We start from the raw sequence: 10,022 nt of genomic DNA, 5'->3' as shown, positions 1-10,022 counted from the left end.
AAGTGTAACTTCAAGTCTACTTGTTTTGGGGAGGATAAAATATTCACTGCTTGGAGTCTGAAGTTCTCGTAAGCCAAGGCTGAGGCCTTGCCTGGTTGGGAATAATGTTCAGAGGACCGGGACTGGAGTTTGGTCAAAGAGAGGGTCTGTCACATTCTTGAATATGTCATTTCCGTCTGAGAAGTGGGGATCATCACGCCCATCCCACAGTGTGAGTCCGTGAGTCTGAGTTCACACACCCCAAATGAGCAAATCCATCACAGGATCTCCTGGATCAGATACTTGGTTTGAACCAAAGCCTGTAGTACTATTAGGAAGCTAATGGCTGCTGTGTATGTCTAGTAGCTGTGTCAAGGGGGCAACAAGCCCAAAACCCTAGAGGGTTGCCTCTGTGTGGAGAGTTCCTCCCTTTGCCAGAAACTCCATTTGGCCACAGCTTTGGTCAGAGAAGTGGAAAGTGGTCGTTACAGTTGCAGGGTCCTGAAGGTACTAGCACTTGTCTACCGGAGGCACCTCATTGACAGAAACCTCTGGAATGTGTGTACAAGCACATGACACCTCAATTCCTACTATCTACTTAGATGTGGAAACAGCAAATAAAGCACATAGATTTGGTCCATCTCTCCCCACCCCCCCCCCAATGTCAAGGATAATTTCCCTTCCCTTCCCCATTGCAAACCTTTCTGAAACCCACTTGGCTGAATTAAGGCATCTTCTCTCCCCAGTGTCAGTAGGTTGGTCACATGGTGACAGGAGCTCAACAAATTTATGCATGTGGATTTCCCCACTCCCTGAAGTTTGAGGCTCGGTTTCATCCCCTCACCATCCTCTTCCTTATGACTTCTGAAGTCTGAGTTACAAGGAACGGAGGCGTCATTCTCATGAACTGAGAATATGTCTCCACAGTAGTATACAAGACACATCGGCTTTTGTTTCTGAGTGGCCTGGATCCTGCTTGAAGCTCAGCCAAATAAAACTCATGTCTTTGGCTCTCCTGGTTTTAGGCAACAAGGTCATTGTTAGAGCTGCCATCTCTGCCAGCTTTGGGGACCTCCTGACTCAGCAGTTTTAGCCATCATGGTCTCTAGGGTTGCTGGGCTTGTGACTTCAGCAGGCCTGGGTCAGACTCCCACAGTGGCATCTTTTTTAAGGAGTCCATCCCCCTCAGTGTTCCGTTACCACGATAACATCTTTTCTCCAATTCTTTCCTGTTTCCAACAAATGGGCTAGGAGAGTCTTAAAAGGATGCAGGAATGGTTAGATAATTTATCTAAAATTTCTTTGTTCAGTCTCATTCTCAAGTGGGTCATATTTATCTGTACTGTAAACCCAGCCCAGGGTAGTGAGAGCCTCACTCTAGTGCTAGATTCTTCTCTGGCTACCCATTGGATCTGTCGGTCTCGGGGAATCTTCCTTCAGGGGTCAAAGCTCCCTGATAGCAGCCAGGACCCATTGCAAAAATCTCTAGCTCCTTTTATTCTTGCCTCTGAATGATCCAAGGTTGATATGAGAGATTGCAGAAGAAGCCAAGCCACAAGATAGATGGGTGTTGCCATCCTTTTTTAACCAAACATTATATGCCCCACACGGCCGTCTCCTAAGCAAGCCAGTCAGTGTCCTCACATTGTGTGTGGTTTCTGCCCACCGTGATTGCAGATTTCTCCCCTGTCACATTCAGTATGGGTATGCATCTCTGCAGTGCTTGTCTAAGGGGGTGGGGAATTGTGCACCGCTGGGAAGGATTATAGTATTTGTTTTTACAATGAGACAAAACTGAGGCTGCTATCAGATTCGCCAGGAAGTGGCCCTTTCCTTAGGAGAGTTAGCCATGACTAGAGCCCTTTTTTGGACACTGGTCTTTTAACCCGGTCTGTGGTGCTCAGCTGCCTTCCAGTCTCTGCTGATCAATAGCCATGGTGGGAAGAACCATTTATTGTGCAGCTGACTGTGCATTTTGGTCAGAATGTTTGCTACCAATGGTGGGCTTCACTCAAATCCTATTAACCTGTCCAAGAGGTTTTTGATTCTTTCCCTTCCAGAAGGTATCCCCATGCTTATAGCCAAAGCCGTGAAGGTAATGATATCGTTCGGTTACCCTGCCATAAGTTCATGGATACTAGTTGGGCTGAAGGCATATTTTCTGAGTCAAGACAAAGGATTTGATTGTGTAGAGCCATACAAGAGCCAAAGTATCAGCCTTTTCTTGTCCTGGTTCTCTGAGTTCCAATTCCCACAGGGCAATGCTAAGAGATCCAGGTGACAATTGAACATGTGATGACTCCATTATAAGAAAGGAGCCCTTAGATTAGAGAGCTCAGAGCTTTTGCCATAATTGCAATAAGGAAATTAGCCCTTGGCTCCAGAGAGAGACATGCTCTGTATTATCTAAGGCTTTATGCAAAACTTCTCTTTTCTCAGAGGGAGACAACTTCTCTGCCTTCTGAGATTTGCTATACAAACATTTTTGTAAAAATAGTCCAGAATAACCATTTGTTTTTGTGTGTGTGTGTGGCAGTTTTAAGTTATTAGTTTTTAAAATCAGTACTTTTTAATGGAAACAACTTGACCAAAAATCTGTCACAGAATTTTGAGACCCATTAAAACAAAAGTTTAATGAGAAAAAAAAAAATAGTCCAGAATAGGGGAGCCTGGGTGGCTCAGTTGGTTAAGCAACTGCCTTTGGCTCAGGTCATGATCCTGGAGTCCCGGGATCAAGTTCCGCATTAGGCTCCGCACTTGGTGGGGAGTCTGCTTCTCCCACTGGCCTCTCTCCTCCCATGCTCGCTCTCTCTCTCAAATAAATAAATAAAATCTTAAAAAAAAAATAGTCCAGAACAAACAATCAGTATCTCTGCTTGCAAGACAGTAGAAATACAAAAGATCCATAGAGAATTGTCTCCCCAAAACACAATTACTTTCCCCAAAATAATTTTATTTGAGTCTAGCTAATGTGGTTGTAATTCTTAATGTTGTCTTATACATCCCATTAAGAACCATTTGTGATGCCACGGGTGTCCTTTCCAGAAAAGAAAAAAATAAATAAATAGTGTCAGTACACAAAAAATTCGGTATTCAAAGGCTATCCGAACCTCAACTGCAGATCTGGCACTCCCCAGTTAAAACATTTTGACCCTAGGGATTTGTCTTGTCCTTGGTGTAAATTATGTAACTGCATGATGAGGTAAGATTATATGTTGAAGGGTTTTGATGTAGGACAGAGAGAAAGAATTATAAGAGTGGGCAACAGGAATAAGTAGTAGGATAGAATCATTCATACCTCTTTCTTTCCATAGCTGCTTCCCCACATTACGACTCTCAAGTTTCCTTCCAGTAAGTTAGATAGTACCCAGACTTATTGATGTTTGGCGCTAAGGGAACGGAAGTAATAAGTTGCTCAAAGAAACACAGTGCTAGACTTCACTGCTGACTCAGAGGTCTATTTTTAAGCTTCAGTTTATTTTTTCTTGCTTTTTACTTTCTCACCATGCTTATTTCTAGGAGAACTTGAACTTGCAGAGTGCCTCACATGTTCGTGTTTGCAACAGATTTACTTAGAGCTTTGTCTCACCAGTAATTACTTTTCACCAAAGACTTCTCTCTTAAAGTTTAATTTAGGCAGTGATGTATTTTTGACCCTACTTATAAATGTAGATACTGTTATCAATACATCAGTTCTTTCACCATAAATATGAGATTGTGGCTTTTATATTGGGATGTTCCATTAAGACTTGTCAAATATAATGGAGCCCTCTTCTATAATATCAATATTTAACAAAGCCATCAGATGCACTTAGGAGCTTACACTGTTAGCATTCATGCATAATTTGCCATTGTTTCTTTTAATGATGAAAATATAATTTTTGTATTGCTATTGTTTCTGAGTTTTGTCTGTATTAAGTTTTTATGAATGATTGCAATGGATGTTTTGTCTTAAAGTATAATATTGGAAGATTGAAGGATTGGTCCACTTTGAGAAAATTATAGCAACTCTGAAAGGTCATAGCAGCCTACAAGCAAAATTTATATGAATACATAGAATAAATAAATACAAGGAACAAATGAGGTTTGAACCAAAGTTAAGTTGCATGTAGTGTATGGTCAACATGAATGGAATTATTCAAACATGAAAATATTTGGGCCATTCAGATCAGGGTGAATAAAATATAACAACAACCAAAAAATTAAAAAAAAACTTTTCTGACATCAATTACTTAATTCAATATTCTACAGAGGATCAATTGAGTTACTTTGAAAAGCGGAAGTTTAATATAATTATATTCAACTCCAGGAAAATGGGGGATACTATACTGACTGCAGGCAATACACCAACTGTGTTGCTTTAATTACATTATTTAACTCAATCAATAAGAGGAGAGGAAAATGAATTAAGCAGCAGCAGAATGAATGAGGCTTAAGTAGTATTGGCTTAGCTGAAAATTCTACAGTACCTAGGAGCCTGATGTTATATTGGACAAAATTAGAAATACTTGTTTCTGAAAAACAGAAGAATTAGTGTGCTTCTCAAACCCACTGAAATTTTCAGGGCTTGTCTAATTTTGCCAGTCACTGCTTTTCCCGCAGCCCACTATAAGAGAGGATTTTCCCGCATTGTCTGAAACTAGTTCTGAAATCAGAAGTAGGGATTTGGGGAAGTACAGTACAAATGTATGAAACTCAACTTTGTGGTCAAAGACCTAAGCCTGATAATTATTGGTCTCTGTCCTGTCTCTGAGATCAGATGCCCAATCTGTAGCCATATTCTTACAGTTTCCTGACTTTATTTGCCTTTACACATCAAACTGGATTGTATTCTATTGTCTAGAACCACTTGTGTCCCCTCCCCTGTCTTGGCTCTGTACTGCTTTCATTAAGGAATTTAGTTCCAGATGGTTAATCTTTCTAAACTGCCTTGAGCCCATTTAAGAAGTACATGCCTAGCCATATGCTGACAGAGACAGAGAGGATGTTGAAAATGATACAGTACTAAATATGGTAGACATAGTTTTGACTGTCACCTATCTTGCTTCCAATTTTTATTTCGCACTTTTTTTTTTATTCAAGTATAGTTGTGCACAGTGTTAACCTTGGTTTCAGGTGCACAACATAGTGATTAAACTTCTCTACAGGCTTATGTTAACCCTTACTTCCAATTTTTGTGTATATGTTTATTGCTCCCTCTCATACACAAGGCATCTTCCTTCCTCATCATGGTGGACTTGTGGCCCAAGAGGGCCGCCATCTGCTTCAACCCAATCATGTGTCCAGGAAAGTTCACCTGATCAAGGATCAGGCTCTTCCCCATGGACACTGGGGCGTTGCCATCTCTGTTTCTGAGATCTTAAGCCGTAAAGTAAATCCAAAGAAGATGGAGGTAATCCTTAACAAAAGCATAAGGAACCTTCCTGCAATATTTCGGCAACACAGAGGGAAGCCCTGCTCAGCTGAGAGAGGATGAGAAAGACTTTTCACAGCAAGCTCGTGTCTCTGAGCATTGCAGTCAGGAAAACCCAAATGGTTCCGTTTTTTCCAAAGTGAGTTTGAATAGATTTCTCCCCCACCCCTCTCTCTCTCAGTGTCTCTGCAAGTGACAGTTCTCCTCAGTGGGTCTCACGCTCATCAGTCAGACCTCTGGAGTCCTAGTTACTACCCGGTGGCTTCTTCTTCAAGACTCAGCCCCTCCAATCCCAGGGTACATCTTCCACCTTTAATTTCTGCTTTGCTTCACTTCTTCCTGTTTTTATCTCTTCCAGTAAATATACAAACTGTATCAATTCTATGGAATCAGCTGGCATGGGTTCCATTTCTCTGTATGGCTCCTGAATGATAAAGGGCAAGGTTTCTATCCAAAGTGCTTTCCAACGAAGTAGGAAAAGTAAATCTATGGAATCTGCTGAATCAGATTTATAAGTTTCCTACATTTTCCTAAGGGTCATTTCATACCATGTGTCAAATATCTAAAGAAAGCACGTACTTATAATTTGGCAATGTAGGTACAGGTTCCATTCCTGATGTCTGAGCAGGGTCTTACATCCATATATCATATTTGACAAGAACCACAAACCTGATACTGCGGTTTATATATCTCAAGGAAAAAAAAAAAAAAAAGTGGGAAATTTGATTCACTCAAGATCACCAAGGCAGAAACAAAACCAGAATTTCTTAAACAAATGAATGCAGTGAGATTCTAATTAGCTGTGTTGAAATTTTTCTTCCTTATTTTAGAGTCAGACCAATCATTCTATTATTTTCTATGACATGATAGAAAATGAAAAAACGTAATTCATAGACTTTGGTAGTTGGCGTTTAAAATTACTTTTTATTGTCATATAACATTTGTATACTACTTATAAATCAGGAGAAAATTATTGAAATTATACCATGTTCTTTCGTTAGAGATGCTTCTATGTCATTTCTCCCTCATTTTAAATGCTATCAATTTCTAGGGGTCCCTGTAGCTCTGGTAGAGGGAGGAGAAGCAGTAGCCAGACAGCCCAGCTTCCAGAAGGCTCTGGGTGCATCTGACACATCATCAGGATGCCCAAGGGGAAGGTCAGCTCTGCTGATGGGACGTGAAGGAGGAGCCTAAGAGGGATGTGAGGTTGTCAGCTAAATCTGCTCCTGAAAAAGTGAAAACAAAGCCAAAAAAGGCAACAGGAAAAGATTAATCTTCAGACAAAAAAGTGCAAACAAAGGGGAAAAGGGAAGCAAGGGGGAAATGGGCTGAAGTAGCTAACCAAGAAACAAAAGAAGACTTACCTGCGGAAAATGGAGAAACTAAAAACGAGGAGAGTCCAGTTTCTGCTGAAGCAGGAGAGGAAGAAGACATGTGATTAATATCACATACCATGTCTTGTCAGTGGTCCCTGTCTCCCTTCTTGTACAATAAAGAGGAATATTTTTATCAACTATTTTGTAAATTCAAGTTTTTTAGTAGTTCTAGAAACACTTTTAAGAAGGAGGGGATCCCACCTCGTCCCATTTTTTTTAGTGTAAGTGCCTTTTTTTAAAGAAGTGAGGTCATTTCCTCATTGTGTATGTTTTGGTATGCCCAGAAAATAGTGGACTATTGAATGTGGGAGGCTTTGATTGTCTTGGGTGTCACCTCCACATTCCATAGACGGGGCAAGTTTTCTATCCTATAATACAAGCATACTAAATGGTAATTTGGAGTCAGTTATGCATTTAATATGTCTTGAAATTTTTAGATTACTTCTATCCCATGTTGTTTTTGGTAGGATTGTTCCGTAAAGAAAGCCACTCCTGATCTTGCCTCTCCCTGACAGAGTTTTGTGCACTCTGTCACATCTTGGCTGTAGTAGTCCAGTTTTCCTAGTAACTCTGTCAATGTGCTGTTCAAGATTGAAAATTTGGGGATGTCGTGTATATGATGTTAAATTATGGATAATGGGACTTGACAATGTAACAGCGTATTGACACTTGAAGACATTGGTACCTGTTATACTATTAAGGAAAATTTGCCTCCAAATTTTAAGCTGGTAGGTCACTGGAATAACTTTTAGAAAAGAATCACAGCTACATGATTTTTTAGATTTTCAGTACATATATTAAGAATTGTGTCCAAATCGAAATGTCTATACCAACCTCAGAACAACCAATAAAAACTCAATTACAAAAGAAAAAGAAATGCTATTTCTAGCATATATATTTATGTGAAGTTAATAAATCCAGACTCATTCTCACTTTTAATTCTCTATTTCTCTATTTCTGTCTGTCTTCTCTTTTAATGTCTGCCAACACTTAGAAATTAAAGGATGAAACTAGGGAATATGAACTATTACATCTAAATAAATACTGAAATACTTAAAAGCTTAGCACATTATTCTCATTATTTCTCAAGTCTGTAACTCTTATATAACTCTGTAACTTGTTGCTTAGAATTGTTCTTCCCACACATGTCACTCAGATGGAAGACCTTTCGTCCCCCCTCACCTTATGGCTGCCTGAAGACCTCCATGGCTGATTTTATAGAAATCCAGTAATAAAATTAATCTCAAGGATACATTCACAACCTCATTCTGAGATCAGAAATATGACCTTTAAGAAGACAAAGTGACTTACTAATTTATATGGAAAATTAGTATGAGAATTGAGGTTAGAATTCTATTGTTCTGTGCCTTTTTACCAGTCAGGAAGAAAAAAAAAATACACTTAAAATCCTGACATACTCATTTCTCCCCATCTACCATCACCTGCTTTAAGATATGACAAATTTAAAATCAAATGTAATGTTTAGTTTAGAAGATGTTGGAAAATTTTGTGCTTGAAGTAAAGTACAAATATTAGTTGACCCGTTCTTTTGTTCAAAACAAGTGCCAACCATAAGGGAATCTTCTTCACGTTGCATAATTGCTTAATATCTTTAAATGTTATATTCCTAAATCTGGAAGATTTTTTATTGTATGATAGATATTTAATAAATATTTGTTGAATAGGGGCACCTGGGTGGCTCAGTGGGTTAAGCATTCAACTTGATTTCAGCTCAGTGATCATGGTCTCAGGGTTGTGAGATCTAGACCCCTGTAGGGCTCTACACCCAATAGGGGGTCTGCTCAGGATTCTGTCTCTGCTTCCACCTCTCCCTCTACTCACTCACGCACTCTCTGTCTAAAAAATAAACCTTTAAAATACACATATTTATTGAATAAACAAGATAATTATGTGTGTTCAGTTGATCTCCCTGAAAATAGACCGTGAGTAAAGAAGTTGGATTGGGAAATGCTTCTGGGAGTCACATCGGCACAGGCATGGGGAAGGCAGGGTTGGACAGACAGCGGATCTGCTCCGTGGTTACTACTGAGGCATCAGACAATCCTACAGGGAACTCTGCAACTAAGATTGTCCTACATTCAGAGAAGGGTTCAGGCCACGTGTCCCTGTGGGTTACTGGCCATCAACTACCTCCTGGGAGGAAGGATAAGATGGGGTAAGGCTCCAGAGACAGCCATCAGCCACTAATATTCTCAGTGTCAGGGCAGGAGTGAGCCAGCCCTGAAGGGAAAATTCTGTGTGTATGACCACAGGATGTGTTCTCATGTAACCTCCTTCATGTTTAGACTCTTTCTAACTAAACAAAATAAAATCACAATCTAAACTCAGGGTATCTGTTCTTTTGGTCCCAAGCAGCTCTGAGCTAGTTCTTACAAGTTAGTAATGACTCTCTTGTGCTTGAACACATGGGGACTGGAGCAAGAGGTACAGAATGGCCGGGTTGCCAAGTGCTAGAGCTCTGTGTAGGGGAGGTACAGAGCTTTTACCCACATCAGCTCACAGGCATGCTAAAAGTCTATGGTTCTATTTGCAAGCCACATTTAATCACCCATTTATGATATTTTTAATTGCTACATGAAGGGCATGGAAGGTGACCAATGTTGAATGCAATATGAATCCTGTCCACAGTACACAGGTACTGGGGAGCGTACAGTCAGCTCCTCATTCTTTAAAAGTGTCCCACTTGAGCCCTTGCTACAGATCTGAATTCTTCCCCTGTACCCCCACCCAGCACGTGACTGCCGTTTTAGCCATATAGATCCTGTTAGGGATGGAATCTACCCAGGTTTCCAAGAGGTGTGCACAGCTCTCTTCTAAATTGTTTTGTTGTTGTTTCTGCTGCTGCTGCTGCTGCTGCTGTTGTTTTAATATTAGGGCAGTTAAAAAAGTCAACTTCTTCATTTGTTTGCTTTTGTTCAAGTATTAAAAAACAATATGTGTTATTTAATAGGAAAGTAATATTTGGGAAAAAGTTACAGAAAAGATTTAACTGAACGCTAGATTTTGGGAATTATTGTAATCATTTTAAATATTGGCTGATTCAATACCAAAAGCATATGTGAAAGGTATATTTATTATTTGCATTCTAGACATGAGGATTCTGGGATAAATTATCCCCATATAGTTAGTTTGCTAATAAATGGAGTATTTGGGAAAAGAAAAAACAATTCTTTCTAATTTTCTAACTTTTTATTGGAATTTTTTATTCTAATCTTTCTAATTTTCTTGTTTTT

The 10,022-nt window shown here is 39.7% G+C and overlaps 1 pseudogene; it reads left to right on the top strand.

The window, feature by feature from the left end:
• Window positions 1–6,534: 6,534 nt before the first annotated feature.
• LOC122890422 lies at window positions 6,535–6,830 on the top strand (annotated as a pseudogene).
• The last annotated feature ends 3,192 nt before the right edge of the window (window positions 6,831–10,022 follow it).

The sequence above is a fragment of the Neovison vison genome, chromosome 11 (assembly GCF_020171115.1).
Source record: "Neovison vison isolate M4711 chromosome 11, ASM_NN_V1, whole genome shotgun sequence".
In the NCBI taxonomy this organism is placed as follows: domain Eukaryota; kingdom Metazoa; phylum Chordata; class Mammalia; order Carnivora; family Mustelidae; genus Neogale; species Neogale vison.
This window is presented reverse-complemented; position numbering and strand designations above follow the sequence as displayed.